The 26,188-nt window shown below is 43.1% G+C and overlaps 1 protein-coding gene across 2 annotated transcripts in view; it reads right to left on the bottom strand.

Moving 5' to 3' along the window:
• The window catches only part of RAD54L2 (RAD54 like 2), a 682,650-nt gene extending 673,530 nt beyond the window's left edge, over positions 1–9,120 (bottom strand). Inside the window, exon 1 of one of the 2 annotated variants that reach the window (XM_085625105.1) lies at positions 8,714–9,120. The gene's annotated coding sequence lies outside the window, so the exon portion shown is untranslated. Of the gene's footprint in view, positions 1–8,669 lie in introns of both variants that reach the window. The other variant, XM_085625106.1, reaches the window with a different exon arrangement.
• Between the last annotated feature and the right edge of the window lie 17,068 nt (positions 9,121–26,188).

Raw genomic sequence — 26,188 nt, 5'->3', positions numbered from 1 at the left:
TGACAGTTTATCTACTGTTATTTTTGGTTCCTTTGTTTTCACCATCTTACTAACTTGCACAAGAAAAGAGGACTGCTTGCGGTCAGATAGGTCCTAATGTAGTTGGGCTGACCTGATTGGTGTATTTTTTGTTAGTATTCTCCCCATTGGCCAGTAGTTTCCTCCTGCAGCCTTCTGGGGAGTGTAGTTGTTTTTCTTATCTTGCTGCTATTATAATAAATGCAAGAAAAGAATGCATAACACTCGCCTCCGTGTCTTTAATAAAATTAAGACTTTCCGTCATAACTTATTAGGAAAATCTACATTACTCATTACAACTATAGGTGAAAATGGTGTTTGAACACACGGCATCTTACAATTAGGATTATGTTTTGACATTTTAAATGCCAGCCATTCTGTACAGTAGAATTTGTTGTTTTGTATTTCTGATCTTCCCATGAAGAAGGGACTCCAAGTCCCGAAATGCATTAGGCACACACTTCAAATGTGGTTCCGCAATAAGTGATGGATTGACACAATTTAGATTTTTGTATATAATTTGTTCATATAATTGTATTTGAAAATTGTCTTTTGCCAAAAAGTATTGATATAAAAACACATTTGCATTTTTGGCTACAGTGCTTATGATTCATTAGTTCAACTTTGAAATTTTGTTTTAAAGTGTATATATTTTCTAGTAGTGCACGCCTTGTCCAAGTTGTTCTGCTAAGACTTGGTCTTCCTTCCACACAGGGTCTTGCGACATGTCATGTTCTCACTTTTGTCTGCACCAAGATACGCAGCCTGGAATGGCTGTCTTGCATGTCCTTGGTGAGGGGTCCCTCAGCGTAGCACAATTTGTGTTGCTGCACTTAGGTACTCTCTCTGGCTCTGGGTACAAGGGGTACCATTTACTAGGGACCTACAGAGGGTGCTAAAGGTTTTGCCAATTGGGGGGGGGGGACAATTGTCCAGTTTTGGGAAAGAGCTCTGGCACTGGTTAGCAGGAACCCAGTGCACTTTCAGTCGAAATCACATCATTTACCAGGCAAATAGTGGGAGTGACCATCTCAGAAAGGGGCACTATCCTACAGTAGAGTATAGACTTGAGGGGGAATGCTGAGCAGTTTGGGGATCTCCAGCACAAGTCTGGCTGTGGCATTCTATCAATCAATCTTTTTATCGATCAATTTAAGATCATAAAAGACACCTTACAATAAAGAGGACCGATTTATCTCCATGAATAAATATGAACCTTAACATAACAAATACATCTAAAAATACAATCGTATTAAAAAGGCCTTAAAAGATTTGTAATTAATATGATGTGGCATTCTATATTAGCTGAATTTTGTGCATCAGATTGGAAGTGAGTCAGGCCTACTTATGAGAATAGAGTCTGGATAAAAAGTTGCCTAGACGAACAGGGGATATAAAGGCAGAACTTTCCTTAGACGTTTTATCATGAGAAAACAAGTGGATGGGAGTTTATTTATGTGAGCCTCAAAAGTAATGGTTGTTGCCAAAGACCACACACATAATTGTGTGCACCAGTGTAGGTCAAGAGTCTATTTCTGAGGGCCACCAAGAGGTCGTCAAACACCAAGATTTCAGCTTTGACTTGAATCTAAGGGATTTCATCCAGCTAGCTACTGCAACAGGCAGATTTTAAAATAGTTACTGAATTATGTGAATATTTCCTACTAGCCTCAGGATAATCTGGGTTCACTGTGAAAAGTTCTTTCAGAAGCCATCAGCCTGATTGGTTTGTTCTGAAAAGTAAGTCTGACAAAGGCAGATTTATAGATTATGAAACACATATGTTAAATCCAATAGACCTTTAAGGATGGATTATTATTGTAACATGTTAAAGCCTGCAAGCATGTATTTTATTATAATGAAATCTCATAGATGAAGTGAGCCAACAAGGGCTCATGAGTGAATAACATTGGGCATACAACCGTGGTGTTGGAACAATTTTCAGAATGGGGGTGATGCCATTATTGTTATATCACTGAAGTCATAGGGATTGTGAGAAATACATGTGTCGCATCAAGAAAAAGTATAGCAAATGTATTCAGAAGGAGTGTGGTAATGGTATAATAAGCTGGTGGCACATTTTGCAGCACACTATTGCAAATATATTACTAAAGCATGGTGTGGCGGTGCACTTCTTTACAGACAACAAATTTTCCACTGACACAACCATTAAATTTGCACATCCATGCATTTTTTACTGCTAAAAATATGCACCACACAAACAATGTGTGGAAAATCAGGTTTCAGTGACTATTTCATTTGTGCACCAGGTGTATTGATTTGTTTTGTTCCTATTAAATTGTTTCCAACACACTTCAGAATTACAAAAAATGTGCGCCATTTGTGCTTTCCTAACTGCTAATATAGTCTGAAATGTGTGTACAGTTCATGTATACGTATATACATTTTGCTGCATGCTAGAAAACAAATACATCCTGCAGCCTTTCCTTTCAGACACCCTGTACCTTGCAATATTGTCACATAGTTACAAAATCCTCTCATTTTGCACTCACAGAAAGAAAAGTAAACTCCAACCTCTCTTTGGAAAGAAAGAAAATACCAAGTTGTTAAAAGACATTGTGTGAAATTTGACCTCAGTGTTTGGATGCACAGTAAATGTGTAAAAATGAACACAAAATGTAAAGGGATCTTAAAAGCTCATTCGCTTTCTAAACTCCAGCATGCTCACAGGTATGCCTGATTGATGAACTCATAGTGACAGAGATAAGTAGAATCAGCCGTGAGGAAAGATCATTCTCAGACGAAAAGAGAACTACTTAAACACAATGTAGACAGAAACTTGAAATGGCCTGGCATGAGTTTAGGTTGGATGTTAAATCACTTGTTACCAAAAGTGTAGGAAACGCAGATAAGGTCTAGGAAATGTTTTCAAAGAAATACAGTTACGTTATTACAACCCATCGAGCAGCTCTGTGAACCAGAATACAAAGGAGACAGCTGAAAACACAAGCACTCTCACGGAGTGACTCACGAAAAAGACAAATTTCCTGGAAAGCAAGCAATACAAAGAGCCAGTCACAGAGGTGGTAAAGAGGCTGTGCGACATGGAAAGAACAGAGACATGGTGGACAGCCTAAAACAAATAAAGCCAGCAAATAGAAAACAAGCAAATGTGAATTACAAAACAGATAGCCAATGGTAAGCAATGGACTGAATTAATTTCTAGGTAAGCTTTCAGCATGTCCCCAATAAGTCTTTGCAACCAGACAGCTGCACAGTCTGGTAGGCTTTGACCTAAAAAGTTATATATAATACACAGAAGAGCTTTTGAATCAGCCTGTTGCATCATTGGTCTGTATGGGTGTTACTTACACTCTGCTTCCATCCTTGACAGAATAGAGCATGGGGGAATAGGTTAAAGCCACATTAGTCATTGGCTCTCTTACTCTATGAAGGACTACATTTGTCTAGTCTCGTGCACATCTGCCCGACAAGGAGTGTGCTTCAGTGCGCTGGTGGGCCAGTCCTTTGGTTTTTCATTTTAAATATTATAGATACTCTTTTTATTTAAATTTTTTAGAGGATACTGTAGGTCCCCTGATAGTATTTACAGACCTCTCGCTTCACGCTAATTTAATCTGCAGAGAACCGCATCTTGCACCGCCACTGCATCTAAACCATGCAACAATCATGGAATTATATTGTGCATATTATTTTATACGTTTACTATTCCAAGATGGCCCACACCTTGGTCCTAAATGTGGCCACCATGCTGGAACTAATACAATTATACACTATATTCAATTTCATTGTAAGACTGCCACCTTTGTTACTGCAAGCATAAGCCCGCTGAGTTCAATTCGGTTTTCTACTTGTAATCTATATTGCGAATGTTGTTGGAATTTGGGTGTGTGTTTTTATTATGCTTTTGTAGGTGGGCAAACGCAAGAACTGGTCAGTGGGTGGATGTATGGATGAGTGACAGAGTGCATGTAGGAGGCTTATTGAGTCCCCTAAACTCATAAATGACTCAAGAGGTCCTTTCGAGTATCAAACAAACCTTCTGGCATTGATGATGCTAGATGAAGAGAACTCAATGACGAAAAGTTGTATGTTAGATACCAACTCCACAACAAACTGCTCTTCACTGCCACAATATTTTCAAGAAGTCTAGGTGCCATAGCAAACTAATCTTTTAGAAAATGAAAAGTAGCAGAAAAACAAACCACAAAGAAGGGGAAAAAACACAGAAAGATAGAAGAATGTCAACACAGATAGAAGGAAGCGGACATACAAAACAACTAATTAAGTTGTAAAGAAAGAGGAAAAAGTTGAAATTTAACAGAACTTAACCACCCAAATTCCTGCCCAACTGTGAACATAGTAATGAGAAGATTACACGTGTGAGCATAAACTGGCTGGCAGCACATTACAATCTATCTATTCTTCTGCACCAACCAGCTTACCAGAATGATTTCTTGCACAAGTCTATAAAATGATTGATCAGACTACTTGCATAGCCCCTCAACAAAACCTATCGCTGCACTTACTACAGTGCAAGTTGCCACAAAAGTGTCAAACTTATTATATGCAGAGGACGAAGTTCTCATAGAGAGAACTGCGAATGAACAGCAAAATCATACTTGATTCAATTACATCTTTAAGGTCTTATTCAGATTTGAAAGCCAACTTTGGTGAATCATGAATGGTATGTCATTTATCATGGTACGCAACCAAAGAAATAATAAAACTATGCCTCCATCTGCTCAGGGGTTATCTTGTAGGCACAGTTAAGAACTAAGCAAAAGTTATGCTCAGCACTTATAACACATAAATGTAGGTTTAAACAAAACCTAAGAAACTCGGTTAAAAACAAAGATAAAGTGCAGCTAGGGGTAACAAATCCAAACTGAAAAAGCACTGAAGTTGTGGGCTATATCAGCTGACTTCAACCCTGTAGGTCGCACTGCCCTGTTAACAGTGGATTCCTACTCCCACTGTTAGTTCAGTAGTTGAATGTTCTTTCTTTAAGCATTGCTAGGTCAAGAGAGTTCTCTCTTTCAGTCCAATTAATCTTCTAATGGTCATTGTAACTTTGATGAACTCAACGTCAATTATGGTAATGCACTTTGTGTCACCCAACTGATATACCAGGTGTACCAGCTGCTGCAATATGGGCAAAAACCCATAGTTTATCTGCCATTTGGTCTGGTAAAGAAATACCCGCTCTTCATCCTCAAAGAATTCTTATACTTGAGACCAGTGTATTGATTCAAAACAAAAATTGGCAAGACTACATGGTGCACCTCCAAGATATCCAGGCTTGTGGTCCTCACCAGAGAGATAGTCACACCCTAGCAGGTGTCAATATGACATGCATTCTCTTCAGTGTCTTCCTTAGTGGAAAACCCTTCAAGAAGGGAACCAAATCGGTTTTGGGGATATGGCCATCTGAAATGCAAGAATTGTAGGTGGATGTCGACCATCACGATGGGGGGTTTTATAACACAGCCTTATAAATCAAGTCCACACACCATATGAAAGCAGTGTATATCCAAGCCATCTCAGAACTTTTGAATACCTTTTCAATTTGTTCAAGAGTAAAGGTGACGAAATTAGGTCGAAGAGGATGAATTCAAAATAATTGTTTGATAACCATTAATGATGTAAATGAGTTTGAGTTCAATTCACTTATTGTAAATGCATCTTAGGTGAATATTCTGAAACTCTGATATAGATATGGACCTGTGATAGACTTCCATGTTCCGGAATGTGAGGACATGTAAGTGGAGAGAAAATGATCACCAAATGACAGCCTAAGCAGCAGGTAAATGGCCAATATGTTAGCTGGAGCGTATCTTGGGTTCCTTGTTGGTTGATATGGCTGGACGACTTATGGGTAAGTAGCCTGGGGTGCAAACTTTGCAGGGCTTGTGGAAAATGTAATTAATGCAGGTCATTGATCAAATGCCAAGAAGTGTTCTGAGGGCTGGTGTGATGCCTTCATTGTGTCTTAAAAAAAACTGGCTAGGTTTTGGACTGTTTCAACTTAACGAGTGTTTCCATCAGAAGCCCAACAAAGATGCCATTTATCAGGTCCAGACGAGATGACATTAAGGACCTTTAACATTTTGAGGGAATGGCAGAAAGGGAAAGACACACACAAGCATTTGCACATGACAGAATCTACTCTTGGTCACTTCATTCATCTACAAAATACATTTAAGGAGGTCATCAAAAATTGGACACCATGGTGGCATACCCTATGAGGTGACACGGGGGGGCGGGATTGGTCAAAAGATGTATGGCAGTCAAAAAGTAGGGATGTAGAATCCACAATACCCACTAGCACTATCTCACAAATAGGCAGCTCAGGAAAAGCCAATTTTACTATATCCAGTATTGAGCTTGCTTGAGGAAGTCATGTACTTTATGTTTCTGAGATCCCACTGCTAATTTAAGGTACAGCTGTGCGTCAGCAAAATAAAACATAGGAGTGCCATCCAGTAAATGCCTTCGAATAAACAGATGGCTGGTTGTGATGTTACCACTTAGATTTATTTACTTAGTAGTTTTATACAGTGCAGACCATACACAATGACTGACAGAGTTTCAATGATCTGTTTTAGACAAATGGTGGTCATGGAAAAGAAGAACAACAAATATTAGAGCGCTATATAAAAAAAATTGTATACCAGATAGAATAAAAAGTATATCATAAAACTGTGAAAGGTGCAGAGTAAGCAATCTAGATAGCAACAGAATTGTGTAAGTTACAGAAAAAAGACCTTGCTCCCTCATGATTTGAAATGCTGTTTAAACAGCAAGTTTATCAATTCAGTCTTGAAACGATCATAGAATTAAATAGTGCTAATAGATGGTGCGATAGAGTTCTAATCCCTGGGTGCACTTCCTGAGAAAAACAATTTAACTGTCTTTCACTTCTTAAATTCTGGAACCTCCAGAACGATGTCGCCTTTGCTAAGGAGAATGTTTTGCATACCCAAGATGGTTATTTGGTTAATTTTCGTGCAAGGTATATGGCTGGTTTCATAATCAGGGCGTTATGCATAATGGAGATCAGTTTAAAGATGTTCTGTGCAACTGTAGGGAGCCATTTCAGAGATATCAGAAGAGGTCGGATGGGGCTTATGTAACTGGTTACCTAACTGGATAGAATCTCATGGGCAGGATTTTGTTTTTCTCAGTAGATGTGTAACGATGGCCTAGTGTCAGCTGTGGAAGATCCATGCCCGTGGAATATGAAGCACAAGTGGTAACGATTCAAAACAAAGTTTGAAGGCCCAAGTTGACTATCTTAGCAATAAAGATGCAAGTAGGTGGCAAAGATGTATTTAATTATAACAGGATGTTAGTGATCTCCAACTCTTTGAAGGTGCATTCCCACTGGATGCTGTGCTCTTTGAATATGCTGTAGAAGACGTGGGTTAAGTGATGTTGGTTGTAAAAGTATTTTGTTTACTAAGAAATGCAAACTTCATATAATTCATTGATGCACTTTTCTGCAGCACAGATCCGGACCTAGAAACGAGCTGCCACTGCTCAGAATCCCATGGTTTTACAAATTCACGGGTTTATCACGAAACTTCTCTAGACATTCTGCAGTTGTAAATTGACTCAGTTTCTCTAGGGCTACTGAGAGGGTGAGGGTCAATTGCTTGAGTCCATCAGAGACTCAAGCCTCCGAAGCGTGAAAAAATGTGTTCATTCATCAAGTGTTTGCATTTTATCGTACCCCAAAGAGCAAGACTGGGGAAGAAAATTCTGCCCATGTGCACGCGCCAGGGTGCCCCCTAAGATCCACTAATCGGGTTTTGCTGTGCCACTGCCAAATTTAAAACAAGGGTAAACACAAGGTTCTCTGTGCTACCCCCAAACTTTGGAACTTCATTCCCTTGGACAGCCTACACGTGTTAGTTTAACATTCCTTCAATATGACAGACTGCTCCCACTCCTACGAATACACAGTGCTGTGTTTTGTTCCTCTTCCTTACTCTCTCTGACGCCTACCTGTAAACTAGTCTATGGTGTTAACGCATCAAATGAATAAAATACTCCGCTCGCTCTCAAAAGTATCAGATATTGGCATTTGGCAGAGTTATATAACCTGCATACAGTGGTACCAAGACAGCCATATAATACTGCACGCCCTGGAAACTGGCAGTATATTAAAGCAAGCTACTAATTACTCATGAAATATTCTTACACGCATGTACATCAATTGATAAGATCACTCTTTCAATGCGGTCTTCCTTCTATCTCGCTTCTTTTGAAAGCAGAACTGTACTGAGACACCAGCTCCCTTCCTCCTTACATTCTGTTTTGTTCTATCTTTATCGGGTTTCCTCCTATTTCTTGCTCTTCTCTCCTCATACCCCGGTCTAACATTTTTCTAACCTATATGTTCTCATTCCGTTCAGTTCCATCATCGTGCCTCCTTCAACACGTTCATCATCGCTTCGCCACTTTCTATGATGTTAATTAGTTTCTTCTATACTAAATATTCATCACGTAAATCTTTTCTGCTGCTATCCCTCACTTCTCTTCACAATCAATGCATTTATCTTTCCTCCATGGGCCACACTTTATCCTTCCCTCCTCTCTCCATCCCTCCCTGTTTACCCGCTCCCCCTCCTTTCTCCCTCCGTTTCGCCTCTGTTGCCCTATACCTCTCTTTCTTCCTCCTTCCATCCAGTACCAGGGTGCGCCTCACCTCTCAGTGCCAGCCGCTCGAAGGTCTATCACTCTCTTTTCCCGGCTTGCTTCTCCAGGCTGCCCCAGCTCTGGTGCCTCTGCTCTCGCTCTGCGACTGCGCCTAGAATTCTGTCCCGGAAGCTCCTCTGCAGTGAAGGCAACCAGTCCGACAGGAAACAGTGGCACAGTCATTTAAGTTCCGGTCTTGAACAAAGGTTCCGTCCTGCGATAGAGTGACCTTCCTATGTTGCCCCTCACATGGAATATCGATTAACCCTCGATTCCGTTGTGCTCAATTTTATTAATTCTATACGCCTCGGTGCTGACGAGGTTCACCACACCGGCAAAATGGGCATAAAAGCAGCATTAGTCTGCGTCCACCCCCCCCCCTCCCCTCCTCCTCCTCCTCCTCCTCCTCCGAATGCTGACATCAGACAGCCCGCAAGGTTTCTAGCTCCATGCCTCTGAACCTAGTCCTGGCAATGTTTCACATAGCATTCTGGGATTTATAGTCTCGTATATGCCAATGTAAAATAAGGAGCACACATCCTACCATACAAAACAAAAACCTGGCCTGCGTAAAATATTCAAGCCTGGCTTTCGGCTGTTATCACGCGATAGAAATGCAATATACGTACACAATTATACATACTGGATCTTGAAAATGTGGGAGCCTGAACATTAGTGCGGGAGTTTCCACACATCTCAGTTTCAAATCTGAAATAAATAGATTTTCAGATCTTTCAGGTTTTCGTGATACACAGTTGAAGTGCCCGTCATATTCAAGGAGTTGCTTTGTATTCTGGGGCAATTAATTTAAGTTAACATACATTTGTATTGTTCTTTATTGCCCCAGTTACTTACTGTGAGAACCTGGTTTAGTATATGGTGTACACTCATGTAAGTGGGCACCCTGCACCAATCCAGACAACCCTTATGGTGATTTTAGTGGTCTTAGACTACCTTAGAACGCTCTCTAACTGGTAGCTGTGGAGAGCAGCCTTCAGGCATAGTCCAGAAGGAGTGTAAAGCATCTTGTTTTACCAGAACATAATCTTATAGGTATAGATTAAGTGAAAAACAATCACACAGAGGAATTTATAAAAATATGTATTCATTATAAGGCACTAGCCGGAGATATACACAATGCACACAATACTTTTCAATAGAAACAGGTAAGTAGCACGAAATACACAGTGGTCACCAGGGGAGACCAAACCATATACTAAAATAGTGGTATGTGAACCACGACTCGAGTCAAGACTATACCCTGAAGAAGTAGAAGTGCCGGGGACCAAAGGAACCACCCAAGGTAAGTAACCAGGAGCCCCACGGAGGCCGTGTGCAGAGTGGGAACACGACCACTGGATCAATTCAAGTCAATGGGTAAGTCGTGGTTGCAATTTTAAAGAAGAAGGACCCTTCCCAGTGAACCCTGAAGAAACCTCATGGAAGACAGAATGTTGAAGAGCCACCACATCCCTGGATACCTTAGGAACCATGACACCTGCACCAGGGAAGCCGGGTGCATAGGTGTGAAGTGGCGTCAGAAACTGTAGTCAACCTCAATGGAAGACTTCAGAAAGATTCAGCTGCTGGAGAAGGTGAAAGTGTCCGGTGGAACCCAAAGGTTGATTCAAGATGTGAAGAACCTGCAAGCAGAAGGGACAGAGTCTATGCCTCTCAGGAGTGACCAGGAAGCACAGAAGACGAATGCCCACCGATGTCGAGTGTTGCAGGAGAGCTGATAGTGACCTTGAAACTGCAACTGGGTGGACCAGGCGATGCTGTGGAAGACCAGGAGCCGTACACAAACTGTCCCACGTCGGATGTCGAGAGTTGAGAGGTCGGAGTCCGGCGGGAATATCAACAGGCCTTGGCAACTGCAACCAAACGTGGAAGTTGAAGAAGGTGCAGTGTCGGGACCAGCAAGGTCCAGGAGACTCACCATAAGCAGGGGAGTCAGGGTAGGCCCGAGCAATCAGGGGAGCCCAAAGATTTCAAAGATTACCCTCAAGAGGACTCACAGGCCGGAAGCACTGTAGTCGCGAGAGGACCTCGAGCAGCTCACCAAAGATGCAAGCCCACGATGCAGGTGAAGCGGTAAAGATGAAGATCTTGGTCACTGGAGATGCTTCAGGTTGGGGCTCCTTGGAGCCCGAACATCTTGGTGGAAGGAAGCCAACAAGCCTTTGCAACTTCAAAGTTGACGCTGTGCACAGGTGTGCGGCTCCAATGAGGGATACTGGCCACAAACTTGGTAAAAAGACAGGGCAGGCCTCGAGGTATGAGAAGAACCACCACCTGTGTTGCTGAGCCTTTCGGAGTCCGTGGGAGCCCAGGATCAGCAGACTGGTCAGCTTGTTTGCGGTGCCTTAAGATGCAGGAAAGTGTCTCCTTCACTTCAAGGGAGATTACTTCAGGTGTCTTTTATGCCCACAGACCTTGGAAGGTTCCAGTATGGTGCACAGGCATGTACGTTGCAGCAGGCGAGCAGGGCGAGGAGATATGGAGCAGCAGGAGTCTTCCTGGTTGCAGACTTGATGCCCAGAGCGAAATCCAGTGAAGTCCAGAGTGCCCAGACGGTTGAAGAAGAAGGGATGTCTGAAATGAATCTTGTCCCAAGACGAATCTAGGGACCCACCCTCATGTAAGCCCTTAAGTACCCAAAGGAAAGAGTTGGGACGATTCAGGGGTCCCTTCCTAATGAGGGGCTGTCCTTTGTCCAGTTTCGCGCCAGCGTGGGAGACAATGGCTCCCTGAACTGGTTTGAGCTGGACTGTGCATGGAGGGCACCAAATGTGCCCTCTAAGCAAACTATGTGGCACTGGCAAGTGCCCCCCCTGCCCTAATACACAAAACTGTGTATGGGAGGTGGTCATACCTCCCTGTGACAGGATACCTACTGTTCTGCCATCCCCTGCCCGAGCTTGGCTCTGCAGCAGGAGGGCAGAAACGTGTCTCTGGCCGGCAGCAGCACTAGCTTGCTGTCCGGGTCTGGAAGACTGGTACCGGGAGCACTGAGGTCCTCCGAAAGGAGCTTTATGGTGCAACGGTGTGGGAGGTATGATTCCAACATGTTTGATAATGTAATGTAATGATGCGGTGCCCCTCTGTATGTTATGTGACTGTCTCACTTACCACCCGGGAGAATGGACTCCGTAGGCTGTATGGGTGTCCTGCTCATGCAGGGGTACCCCCACAATTAGAACCGAGCACCCTGCCTTCAGGATTGAAAGGCCTGCCTTAGGGGTGACTTATAGGTTTTAAGTGCAGTGACCTTAGATATACGGAAACCTGTATCTTTCGTAAGTAGTGCTAGCACCAGCTTACACAGCCTGCAATGGCAGGCATTTAGTTACATATTGAGTGGTCTCCCATGGGTGGCATAATACATGCTTCAGCCCATGGGGCACCCCTGGTGTACCTATGCCCTGGGTGCCTTAGTACCATATACTAGAGACTGATAAGGTTACACCAGGGTCCAATCTGGGATGTACCTAAGTACTACCAAACCAATTTAGGGGAGAAAGCATAGAGACTGGGGTCCTGATTAACAGGCTCCCAGTCAGACTAGTCAGAACCAGCACTACATCAAGCAAAAAGTGGGGGCAACCATAAAAGCAGATCCTACTGTCCTACACTTACTTACTGGTAATCTTCGTTATCCTTAGTTTTTAATGTCCTGGTTACAGCCAGTTCATGACAGGACTAAAACCAGGAAGTAGGAGTGGATATTTTGAGGGCACATGTCCTAGAAAAAGAAGTAGTGGGGGTATTAACCAAGTTAGACAGTATGCAAATGACATCATGGTGCGTGACATCACAGTGCTTGACATTACAGGGCATGACAGCCCACGAGGAAGCACAGGAAGTGGCATTACAACCCATGACCTTGCAGGAAGTGGTATCACAAGAAGTGATATCAGATCTTAAGACCTCACACATTTGTTTAGCAGGTCTATCATGAGCACATTTGAGTACATTACAAAATTTAACAAACAAGATTTTGCGTTCGGTTGTGCCAGAAATGTGATGTAACACTGACGCAAAATCATGGTCTCAATTTATACATGTACTTTTTTAAAACCGTGCTACAAAGAAATTATCAATAAGTAGAAACATTGCAATAAACCTGTTCTGCTTAATAAAATATCTAATAGGGTTAAGGCACCTCCTGCAGAGATCTTTGTGTGCCAACTAAATCTCAGGGATAATAATAATGGTCAGATAACTCTGGAGATTAACATGTTTGCTGGAGAGATCTGTGTTTCGTCTAATCCCAGTTCTGAATCAAAATAGAATAGAGAGTTAATATGTCTCCTGCAAAGCACATTATGTAACACGCAGGTGACAGATTAAAATTTTATGTAAATGTGTAAGTGAGATCTTTTTGTTACTTGCAGTTCATAAATGGTAATCCTTCTAATATAGCACAGTGAGCTTTGAAGGACATTTGACTCCTACACCTTGCAACCCTCACTGTCATATGTAACACATCCTACACATTGAGTTACACACATATGATTTATTGTCAATGTATAATACGTGCATGTGATGTAAAGTGCCCTGGCAACATGCATTGGGATAAGTAGTGCTTGAGAGCTATGAAAGAAATAAAATAAAATAGTGGTATTGAAATTGTTATTTGTGTAAATACTGGGACAGACCAATACATTTGACATTCTCACAGTCCATGCATATCTCTTATATACAGGGACTAACAAAGTGAAAAGTATGCCTCTCCTAAGTACCTGTGAAGTGCTAAAATGCATGCATTTGTTTCCCTCCCATTGTGTTTAGGTGTGAGGATCCCAATAGCTCCCAGTTAGGATACTCCAAGAAAAAGAGGCTTGATTACCCCTTAACTATGGCTTTTGTTATGGGACCGGCTGGAATCTGATAAGCCCTCTCCCACCCTGCATATTGCTTCTTGGTACGAAAGCAGACAATGTGCAGGCACTGCTGAATGTGTCCCAATGTCTGAAAATTAAGATTTTTCACAGCCTGCTGGGCAGAAAATCTGGATTTTATTAAGGACACGGAGGCTAAGATTATGCAAATCTCCTTTATTGCGCAGCTCACAGCAGCAACAATGAAGAGATCTAGAACTTCAAAGCATTCTAACAGAGTATATAGTCCATGCGCACGTAGACATCTCCCGTCTTTGTGCAGCAAACAAGAAAACTTTAGAAATTCTTTGAAAAACTTTACTGAAGACATCCGAAAGATCTCTTGAAATATCTAATCTGAAAGACAAGAGAACAAAAATAAATTATATTCCCAGGGTGGGATCAGTAGAGGAGGGATAATCTTAGCCTCCGTGTCCTTAATAAAATCCAGATTTTCTGCCCAGCAGGCTGTGAAAAATCTAAATTTTATGGCATGATACGGAGGCCAAGATTATGCAAGTTTAAAGTGTGTTCAAAACATTATCAATAACATTTGATACAGGTTTAAAATAACATCTTTTGAAAATGCATTCATTTGACCAATCCGCAGCCTTAAGGATATCTTGAAGGCCACCGCCCTGAATAAAGGCTTTGGAAGCCGAGGCACCTCTAAGAGAATGAGCACCAAAAACTGAAATATCAATTCCAGCTTCTTTCATAACAACCTTAACCCATCTAGCTAAGGTGGGGGAGGAAACTGCTCTATGGGGAAACCTGTGCGATATTAGTGATTGATCGACATGACCCCTTAACCTTAAGGTTGTCTTTTCATACTCCAACAAGCACTTCACTACACACAAACTTTCGTTCTGAGGAAAAAAGGGGTAGAAAATAGAATTTGACATAGTTTTAGTTCGTCTTTTAAGGAAAAAACAAACTCCCTCAGGTTGATAAGCCCTGCTAGAGATATCTAAGGCTTTAACATCCGACGTACATCTGAAGGAGACAAGACACAGCAAAACAGTCAGTTTATCGGAGAGTTTCTTTAGTGAGAGAATGGAGTTCTCACCCCAATTGGTAATTATTCTAAGGACATCCCTCACGTCCCATAGTGCAGAATATTTGGGCAAAGGTGAATTTAAAACATGCATACTTCTCATAAGCTTTTTAGTTAATAAGTTCTGGCCTACTGAGGTACCATCCACCAAGCAGTGTCCTGCTGCAATGGCCGATCTATAGACATTAACGGTTCGATAAGCCAGGCCTGAAGCAAAGATTTCAGCCATAAAGTTGAGAACTTGAACTACATCAGTTGAAAGGGGATCGTAATTCCGTCGAAGGCACCAACAAAACCATTTACGCCAAGCCAATCTATAGGCTTTCCTTGTTCCAGGTGCCCAGGACTCAGACATGAGTCTGAAAGCGCTCTCCGAGAGTCCCGGGAGCTGCCACTGTCTCCTGAAATCCTCCATGCCATCAATGACAGGAGGCCCTGAAGAACAAGGGGGTGACACTCTCCCTGAGGATCTGTGATTATTTCCTCGAAGGTAGGTATGAGAATTGAAAAGTCCACACTCATCTCCAACAGGATGGGGAACCATGCCTGAGATCTCCAGAGGGGGGTTATTACTACCACTATTTCCTTGTTTCTCCGAACTTGTAGAAGAAGACGTGGAAGTATAGCAAAAGGCGGGAATGCATAAGGTCTCAAACCAAGCCAGTTCTGAAAGAACGCTTCTATCTCCGAAGCCAGAGGGTCCGGTCTCCAGCTGAAGAACTTTGGGAGTTGAGTGTTGACTCTGTCTGCACACAGATCTATTCCAAAGGGTCCCCAAAGAGACTGGATGGTTAGAAAAACTTCCCTGTCCAGTTTCCAGTTGCTCAAATCTTTGAAATTCCTGGAGAACCAGTCTGCTACCCCATTGTTCAATCCCGGAATATGTTCGGCAATGACTGAGATGTCCCTGTTGAGGCAGTATGCCCAGAAATTCTTGGCTAGGTCCGAGAGTCCTTTGGAATGAGGGCCTCCAATTTTGTTCACGTATCTAACAGTAGATACGTTGTCCATGCGAAGCATGACTGAACACGTCATCAAACCCTTGGTAAAGCTCTGGATTGCAAAGGATCCTGCCAGTAGTTCTAGGCAGTTGATGTGTAGTTCCTTCTCTCGGGGCATCCAAAGTCCCCCTGTTGAAGAGTTGCCACATGTGGCACCCCATCCCTCTAGGCTCGCATCTGAGTCTATTACTAAGTCCGGTTCCTCCCCGAAGATTGCTCTGCCGTTCCAGGCCTCTGCATTTCTCAACCACCAGAGTACTTCTTTCCTGAAGTCTGGGTCCAGGCAAACTATCTGAGAATAGGATGGATTCTTCCTGATGGCTTTGGCTTTCAGTCTCTGAAGGGCCCGATAGTATAGGGGACCCAGATAAATGGCTTGGATAGTTGAGGACAGCAAACCCAGTATCCTTGCTAAAGTCCTTAGAGGAAAAGAATGAATCTTTAGAATTCTCCTTAACTCCTTCCTGAGTTTTCTGAGTTTTTCCCCTGGTAATTTCAAATCTGCTTGGACTGTATTTACTGTAAAACTCAGGAACTGTGTGTCTTGGCTTGGAGTTATTGGTGTTTATAATGAAAACTAGATGTTCTAGGAGTTTTATAGCAAGGTTTGTGTATTGGGAAGCAACCTCCTTGGACTGAGCCATTATTAAAATGTCATCTAGATATAGAATTAATCTTACTTCCTTGCTTCTCGGCCAGCCTGCTACTGGTTGAAGGACCTTGGTGAAGCACCAAGAGGCCCTCCCAAAAGAATTGGAGACATTTCTGATGTGGGTGCCAGATAGGGATGGTCAGATAAGCATCCTTGCGATCTAATCGAGTAAGCCAATCCCCTTTCCTTAAGACATCTCTGAGAAGGTGGATTCCTTCCATTTTGAAATGGCGGTAAACCACCCATTGGTTTAAGTCTTTTAGATTTATGACGGGTCTCATCTTTTTGTCCTTCTTTTCTACTAGAAAGACATTGCTGACAAAGCCAATCTCTTGTCCCTCCCGGATTGCACCTTTTGCAAACAGGTCTTTTACTTCCTGAGTTACCAAGTTGGAGTCTCTTTTTGAGAACCGAATCTCCAGAGGAAGTCTCTTCTGAATAGGTAAGCCTATGAATTCTATCTTGTAGCCTTTGACGATGCCTAGTACCCATGGGTCCTGACTCACCATGTTCCAGTTCCCACACAAAAGGGCTAGTCTCCCTCCCACCTTTATAGGGGTATCTAAAAGGTCTTTGGTTGGTCTTACCTGTAGAAAAGCCTCTTTGCTTTCTTTCGCCCCTGAAGCCTTTTGTGCAGAATCTCTGCCTTTGGGGAAAGAAGGATTACTGAGCTCCAAAGCCAGATTGGGTGGTTCTTCCTTCTCGTGCGACGAAGGGTCTTGAGGAAAAATTTCCACGGCCGGGGAACCGACCCCGCATCCTCCCGGCCCTGGCAAAAACTCTGTTGTTAAAGACATTTTTTATATCTTTCTGAGACTTTTGAATGGAGTTGAAAACTCCTTCATACTTGGCCATCTCCTTGATAAATTCTTCTCCGAAGAGAAGGCCCACTTCAACTAGTTTGGGATCTATTTTTAAGAGCACACTCTTTCGCCTCTCGTTAGAGAGCGCAGTGTTTGCATTGCCTAGAAGGCAAATTGCCCTTTGCGCCCATTGGCGCAGCTCCTTTGGGTCTATGGGAGAGTTGTTAAGATAAGCTCCTTCGGCTAGCTCAAACATTTTAGTCAGTGGACCCATAATATCCAGGAGCCTATCCTGGCAGGACTTAAGGCCCTTATCAAGTCCTTTTCTAGGGTCTTTTCCGGTTTTGGCAATGAATGCCACCACTTTGCTATCCAAGTCGGGGGTCATAGCTATCTTATCGGGCAGGGAGGGGCGGAGACATTCAGATCTAAGACGAGATCTGACTTCTTTAGGTATTTCTTTATGGAGCCAGAAGGAGAGGTATTCCCCAATATGATGAGAGGGGACCCATTCTGGAGAGAGGGGATGTTTAATGAGGAGTGGGTCGCACATATATTCCCCAAAGGGGTCAAGTATTCCCATTTTAGACCCTGAGGCCCCTGATGCCTCACCTGAAGTATCTGTGATTTCACCTTCCTCTTCAGAATTAAAGTCAGACGAGTAGGAGAGGTCAATCTCATCCCCTTGTCCATCGTCACTATTAATAGAGATAGGAAGAGTCGGGCCTCTGAACTGCCCATCCACTGTGCCCAAGGCACTGTCATTGCCACCGCCAAAGCGTGAGGTCAAAAGGGTAGGATTGGAGCTCCTGGGCTTTTTCGTACCTTTAGGAGGGTTGATTTGTCTTTTCCATTGCGCCGTTGTAGGCTTGGTGGGGTCCTCCAAAGGTCTTTTGGATGGTCAGCCTATTTTGGCTAGGTTTTCAACTTTTTTTATTAATGGTGTCTTCAAGTGACTCCATTACCCTATCTAAGGCCTTGTTAATGAGTCCTTCCAATTTATCCTCCATAGAGGCGGATGAAGGATCTGAAGACATAACTAAGGTTGAGGTACAGTACAGTCAGAGGGATAGTGAAGTACCAACTGCCAAAAGGAAAGGTAGGAATGTGAAGTATAGAAAATGGCTGCTGAGTTGTTATGGTAACTTCTATTAAACAAAATGGATGTAATTTTTTGCTAAGGCTTTTTCCTTTAAATGGGGTGATCAGGGATCATTATGGGTGTCCTTTTACTATTTCCATGGAGCCATTTTGCCTAGTTCTCTTTTTTTTTTTAATTTGTAGTGCAGTCCATGACGGTAAACAGCCAGGAGAATGATGGCTTAGCTGAAAAAACGGTAAGAAAGTGAAACCATAAAGAGTTTTGTCTTTAAATGGTTCAAATCCCCAAATTTATGTAGGCAGGACTTTTATTTTTGAAACGGGACCTCTAACGGAGATCTCCGTCGATTCCCGTCTCTGTGGTAATCCCGCACGGCCCCGCCAAGCTTCGGCTGAGGCCGCAGGGTTACCATAGAGGCGAAACAGTGTGTCTCATAGCGCGGGACCGGCGTTTTGAAAGACGCCGGTCCAGCGCGAAGAGAGCTTTCCTCGGCCTGAAAGAGCCAGGGAAAGGTATGGAATTAATGGTGAAATGAATCTGAAGAGAGTCGGACGGAGATAAGGATTTCTCCTTCCGGCTCACTAAGGGGGAAAGATTATGAGGCGGATGCAAAAAGGCTCCGTCTCGAACGGGAGTGAGCGAAAGCGGCAATGCGGTGAAAAAGAAAGAAGGTCAAAGAGGCCAAAAACAGAAGCGCGTAATAAGGTTTTCTCCATCCGGCTCGCTAAGGGAGACAGATTACGAGGCGGATGCAGAAAGGCTCCGTCTCGATCGGGAGTGAGCGAAAGCGGCAATGCGGTGAAAAAGAAAGAAGGTCAAAGAGGCCAAAAACGGAAGCGCGTAATAAGGGAAAAGAGAGCTAAAGAGTCTCTACAAAACAAACGAGCAATATTAAAGGAAATAAGTAGAATACTAAAATAAAATCAACTAGATGATTCAATTCAATATAGTGTGGAGGGTGGGGAGGAGAAAGGGGGGTACATTCACCCAGTCAGAAACCACCGAGATCAATCAAAGAAACATGTTCAAACAAACATACATCAAGCACAAAATATAGGTACTTATCTTGTGAGCAGCAGCAACAAAGAAGGGAGATGTCTACGTGCACATGGACTATATACTCTGTTAGAATGTTTTGAAGTTCTAGATCTCTTCATTGTTGCTGCTGTGAGCTGCGCAATAAAGGAGATTTGCATAATCTTGGCCTCCGTGTCATGCCATAAAATTACATGGGGGCAAGTTTAGCATGTTTCTGTGGGGTCCAACCTCTTGGTAGGGTAGACAGCATCCACCCTGTGAAATTTACCCTTGACTTGTGCCCTGGATATAACCATGAAACAAGGGTGGCATCAGTCATAGGTCAACCATAATCCTTTTGAGCTACCAAGCCCACTAAGGTTAGTATCTCTATGCAGGGAAGGGTAGGCCTTAATGACTGTGATGAGGATATTAAGGACTTAGGATAATAAAGATTACTGGTAAGTAACCAGGGAATTATCCCAACATGTTACATATTACGTTCTTGCCCCTGTCATTGCTCATGAGGAATACCAAAGCTAATCTAGCTGAAGAAAATAAGTTACAGAAATCACTATTATTGCACAAATAACATTTTGATAGTGAAAACTCAAAATGTGAAACATCAAAGTAATAAAGGTTATAAGGCAACCGTTACATTTTATTGTGATCTTGGGGCAATGTATAAATGAATTCTGTTGTTTCATTTGGTGGTCTGCTTTTGTTGTTTGCTCTTCTGTGCAAGCAGCCAAACCTACGAATGCCTATTGTTCCTTGGTTAGTGCCATCAGCACACATCCATCTTCTTCACTGGCACTCGACAATTACGTTGATAAGCCTTTGTAAGATGAACTTGACGACAATTGACTTTGTCTGGTTTGTCTGGTTTCTACTTGTCGTAACTGATGTTGCTATTTGGCTTTGTGGGCATGGCGAGAATGCTTGTGGAACCATCTAGCGTCCATTTTCTCTTCTCATTGTGATGTAGATTGTAGCTACCAAAAGAGCCCTGCTTGACTAAGGGCCTCATTACGATGTCGGGCGGAATCACTTCTGCCCGAAACCGCATCGGTCGTGGGATCAACTGACACCCGGTAGGCGGTCCCGGTCTGCGGTCCCGACCGCCTCATCAGGATGCAACTGAACACTGTTCGGTCGCATTCCTACATTTTACTATGGGAGCATGCATTCCGGCCTTAAATCGGGCATAATGCATGCATGCTCCCATAGTAAAATGTGAGGTGCAGTTCATCCCTGCACCCCGTGGCAGGCACCTCAAGGTGCCTTCCACAAGGTGCAGGGATCAACAGGGTGGCACCCTCGGCCACCAACCAGAGGCAGTGCACCCAAGGGGGCCCTGCTGGGGGCCCCCAAAGACGCTTTCCATGTCAGACAGACAGGTATGGAAACCATGTTGGAAACCGTCATCGTAATCTCAAGGGCAGAAAGGCCCGCCATTGAGATTACTTGACACATTCCGACTGGCGGATTGGCTCTCCGAGCCCATCAGAAGCCAGCCGGAATGACCAGTCAGATTCCTTTACGACCGCCTTCATCAAAATGAGGCAGTCGGAAAGGAATCCGACAGGCACATTACGATGCGGTTCGACAGTGGGAGCCTTCCGAACTGCATCGTAATTAGGTCCTTAGTGTGGTTCCCTCACTTACATGTGCGAGTTGAGAGGGAACTAAAGGAGTGCCATCTTTGCAACTGCCTTTTGCCCCAAGGTGACACAAAATCCATTGACAATGTCTGACCTTCAGAAACAGGCGTGGGAAAGAGTTGCACTTGATTTCTTTGGGTCCCTAGGAAACAGGCATCATCTCATGGTAGTCATTGATGAGTATTCACGCTTCCCGCTGGTAGAGGAATGATCATCAACAACCAATGACAATGCTCTTTGCAGCGTGGGGTATTCCTATGTTCTTAAATTTGACAATGGTATGCCAATCAACAGCCAACAATTCAGAGAGTTTCTGGTCAAAATTATTATCAAGCATCAAAAGAGTGCACCTCAGTGGCCCCAAGCAAGCCCTGTGTCAAGACCTCCGTGCTTATTGTTCAGCTCCTCGCTCTACAACGGATGAAAGTCCTGCCACCTTGTTATTTGGATAGCCATTGGAACCAACCTGCCACAATGGGCAGTAAACCTCTCCTTGACTGCTTATAAGGTTTGTGTCACCGACACTTCTCGAAAGTGCAAAATGAAGACGTATGTCAATCAGCATCGGAGAGCCGAAGAAACAATCTTCAGTGAAGGCGTCTTAGTTCGGGTCAAGCAAAAGCGGAAAACATACACTCAGTTTGCTGTCGATCCTCTGAGGGTTGTGACGTGCAAAGGACTCATGGTGACTGCTCATCGTACCGAACAGTCCATCACACAGTACTAGTCACACTTTAAGCACCTACCACTGCAATTGTCAGCTCCTGCACTTACAAATGAGGCCATCCTGCTTGACAGTCCAGATGAAGCATCAGAACCTGTACCATTGGTGCATGAATAGAGTGCATCTCGACCACTTAATGCCACTCGACCTGACCAACTAGAGCGAGTGCCTCGACGACCTATCCAAGAGATATAATGTAGCTGTTGCTTGTACTTTTTATTTATCAAGGGGGGTGCGATATATTGTTGTAAGATTATGTGTGCTAGGAATCTTGTGGTTCTGGGAGGACTCAACAGAGGAAGTACGTAACTGGATGGGAGGTGTTAAGGTGTGGTTATTAACGGTTATGCCGTAATCAGAAAGAGTATGTGATTGTATGCTGAGGAATAAAGACATACAATCCAGAGCTTCATTTGCATGCTCCCAGGCTGGGGAGGACGCTGTAATGATCAATACAACAATGCATAGCTTAACGGCTAGGGCGGTTGATCACAAAACTGGGGAACCGGGTGTGAGTCTCGGCAATGACGCTCAACATCCAGTGATTCTGGGCAAATCACTTAATCTCCCCGTGCCTAACAAAAATGAATGTGTCCTTGTGTACGTAACTAGTGCTCATGTAAAGCACTCTGATACCCAATAGCTTTGGGTCAAGTTCGCGCTATATAATACTCAGAGAGAAAAGAGATAAAAAATGCCATGAAAAACCGATATAGAAGAGTTACTAGGTACGCACACCAGATATAGGACACTTCAGATTTCTGACACATGTTGAGATGAACAATTTTTGTTATTGTACTTAACGATGCATTGGATCTAAAATATTTAATTGGCAACAGCATGTATTTGTCTATGAATTTTTAGCTGTTCTTATTCTGAACATTAGATGTGGTGGTTACATAAATGGACCACACTCAATCACACTGCATACATCAATACTCCAAGAAGAGCTGGAAACCTTAGGCACAATTCATTTAGAGGTGAGGGTGGACTCTCACCCATACTGGGCTGTTTCCCACACCTGTTGTGGGGGCTAGATCATGTCATCCAAATATTATGGTTTTTTTTTGTTTGAATATCTTTTATTAGTACATTTTCCTGTATAATTTCCTGTTACAGCATGTCTATTGTCTAGCATCGACAAGCATCACTTTCCATATAACATTACTTGGTCTCTGACTCTGTAAAGAGCCGTCAGCGTATATATCTTTCGCATAAACGTGGCGCCACCTTTAACCATTGTTTATGGATACTTGTCCAATTGCCAATTATCCTGGGCGTTAACTGCCCGTACATTCGATTATCTCCAATCGAATACAGGGTTGGGAATGTTCAGTTTGTCCATTACCAGCGATATTCTTGGGTGCAACAAAATTCAGGTATCCAAATATTATGTTAACAGAGGTTTGTATAGTATTGTACAACATTTGTATGGCCTTTCAGGGCTGTTGGGTTTGGGTACCTTCACATCTTGGTCTTGATGTGTCAGTCACTACTGTTACCACTACTCAAACAGAAAATAGATTTCTATATGACTCATCTGCATATTGAGCCGCTTAGCACAGAAATAGAGGATAATGAACTCCTCCTGCCCACTGCCAGTGAAGGCCTCCTGTAGCCCCTTTAGGTGAAAATCTCTCTGTGTAGCAGAGGGCTTCTTTGCTTCTTGGTATTGATATAATTTTCCATCATTAACCTTGGTTGCTGCCTATTTTATTTATTCAGAACCTTAGTATATCGTGTCTAATTAAAAATATGGTTTGTTCTTTTGATCTTTTTACAATTATTTTGAGGGGTTTATCATTTCCTTGATTTTGCATCTTGTACTGTCATCAATGTCAATGGTTTTGTGACGTTGTTCCCTATGACAATATTACCGTATTTAGTTAGCACTCTGGAGAATTTTGGAAACTTGAAAGTTCTTTCAATCCCTCAATTAGGTTCCAGGAAGAAAGAATAGAACTCTCTAGTATCTTTGATCCATGCATGAGTGGCTTATCCAGATCATATTTTCAATTTGCATTTTGGTACTTGCAGTCCTACACTTATTATGAGATAAAGAGAACTAGAAGGTAAGGATACCCCTCTTTAGCAAACACCACACCATGATGCAGCAACAGTGCACAAATCACGTGTTGACTGTATCCTTGCCTTTGACAGTGTACAACACTACACTGTATCTCAAAAATGTGCAATACAAATATCACATATATATATATATATTATCAACTGGCGGTCGCCAGTAGATAGTTATAGTTACAACCTAGTTTCCATAGGAAATCTCAAAATTCTATTTTGAATAACTTTGGCGCCGGTTGACGAATCCTCGCGAAATTTTCAAAACAAATGGGGCGCTCCGTTCAGCTCCTACCCTGAAAGTCTTGGGGTGATTCGTCAAGCGGGGGCCGAGAAAAAGGGGGGGTCCCAAAACGCGTTTTCCCCATGCATTTTTCCATAGGACCTTTAGTCGCAGCTACAGCCCGAACGGCTGAACCGAATTACGTGAAATTTGGCAGAGAGGTAGCCATAAGGTCAAGGAAGTGCCTTTTGCAGGTCTGGTGTAAATCTGTTCTGTATTTCCTGAGAAAATAGCATTTAAAAGCATATCAATATCTATACGTGCGCACCGTGCGCGCACTGTGCGCGCACCCTGCCGTGCGCGAGTGCAATTCTGATTGGTTGTTAGATGTCGGTAAACATTCGAATCGGTCGAAACCAGGAAGTGTCGGCCGCCATTTTGTCTCTCGCAGTCTGAGGGGGTGAAAAAAAAAGGTGGAGAACGTGAAAAGGGGGCAGAGTGGACAGTTCCTGACCCCCTAGCCTTGGTCAGGGGGTCACAGAAGGACCCCCAAGGGAGAAAAAAACAATTTTTTTTTTTTTTTAAATCGCGAGGTGCGCGCACCACGCGCGCACCACGCGCGCACGGCACGCACTGCGAACCGTGGGTGCTCGGTGCGCGAAGCGCACCGAGCGCCCACAGCGCTCGGTGCTCGGCCCAAAATTAATAAATACATAACTTAGCTTTTAAAAAAACGTACAAATTCACTGAAAAAACCATAGGTTTCACACACGTTATAGTTACGAATTAGCGTTTAAAAAACCTTGCAAATTCACTTAAAAAACCATAGGTTTCACACATGTTATAGTTAGCTGGACATTTCACTCGTAAAAAAACAATGAAATTTCCCCGTTATAGTTATTGCAGGCAACTATAACTCACGCGACCGCAATTCTCTGCTGATGACGTCAGATATTACATCACTGATGACATATGTGTCTTTATGAAAAATAAATATTTGTAATATATGTATAGCTAAAGATTAATGGAAGAAGACATGGGTAAATAAGTGTCTAAATACAGTGATGTAATATCTGACGTCATCAGCAGAGGATTGTGGTCGTGTGAGTTATAGTTGCCTGCACTAACTATAACGGGGAAATTTCATTGGTTTTTTACGAGTGAAATGGGGACCAGCTTTGACAGAGGTGGGAGGGGGGCCGCGCGGCCCCCCTCCTTGAGCCCTCGATGGCGCTAGGGACCGCCACCCCCCAGGGCCGGCTCCTGCAGTGTCCCGGGGTGCCCACCCCCGGGACACGGCCGTTTGCAATGACAGGGCGGGAGCCTCGCGGCTCCCACCCTGTCATTGCAAACTGCTTTGCTATTTGGAAGAGAGAGCAGGAAACCTGCTCTCTCTTCCAAATAGCAAAGCTGATTACTTTTCCACATGTGGAGCAGCATGTTAGCTGTGATGGACTATATGGTTGGGTGAGTGTATGTATGGGTGTGTTAGTGATTGAATGTATATCTCAGTTGTACATGTGTCACTAATTACATATGTGAAACGCAGTGTATATGTGTGTAAGAGTATATAACTGTCTATATGTGAGAGTGTGTGATTGCGAGAGTGGCTGTATGGATGAGTGTGTGCTTGTATTAGTAATTGTCAGAACGTGGTAGTATTTTTATGAGTAAGTGAACTTGAGTGTGTTTAACTGTATAGGTGAGTAAATTGGACTGTGATTAATTATTTGCATGACTGACTAGGTGTGTCAGTACCTCAATGGATGATTGGCGGTGTGTGAGCGTCTATATAGGTGTATAAATGCATATGATAGTCCTGTACTGAGTGACTGTAAGTATGAGTGACTGTACAGGTGAGTGAGTGGAGGTGTATGTAGACCTAAGAGTCAATAAGTGGGTATGTAGTTATTGGTATTGGAGTATCTATGGTTTTCAAAATGGCCGTCTGAAATTTTGAGTCGGTGTATCAAAGATTATATTAGGGTGTGAGAAGATGCACTAATTTATCACATGGATGACGTCATCAGTGATGTCATTTGAGATGTCATCAGTGATGTCATCAGTGATGTCACTGATCATGTCATGAGTGATGTAATATGTGACATCATCAGCAGTGCATTGCGGGGGCGCGAGTTATAGTTATCTGAACTAACTTTAACGGGGGAATTTCTAGGGTTTTGTACGAGGGAAATGTCCAGCTAACTATAACGCCCCTGAAACCTATGGTTTTTTCAGTGAATATATATATATACATCACAAAAAATAAAAAAGCCTGGCCTG

The sequence above is a fragment of the Triturus cristatus genome, chromosome 9 (assembly GCF_964204655.1).
Source record: "Triturus cristatus chromosome 9, aTriCri1.1, whole genome shotgun sequence".
In the NCBI taxonomy this organism is placed as follows: Eukaryota; Metazoa; Chordata; class Amphibia; order Caudata; family Salamandridae; genus Triturus; species Triturus cristatus.
This window is presented reverse-complemented; position numbering and strand designations above follow the sequence as displayed.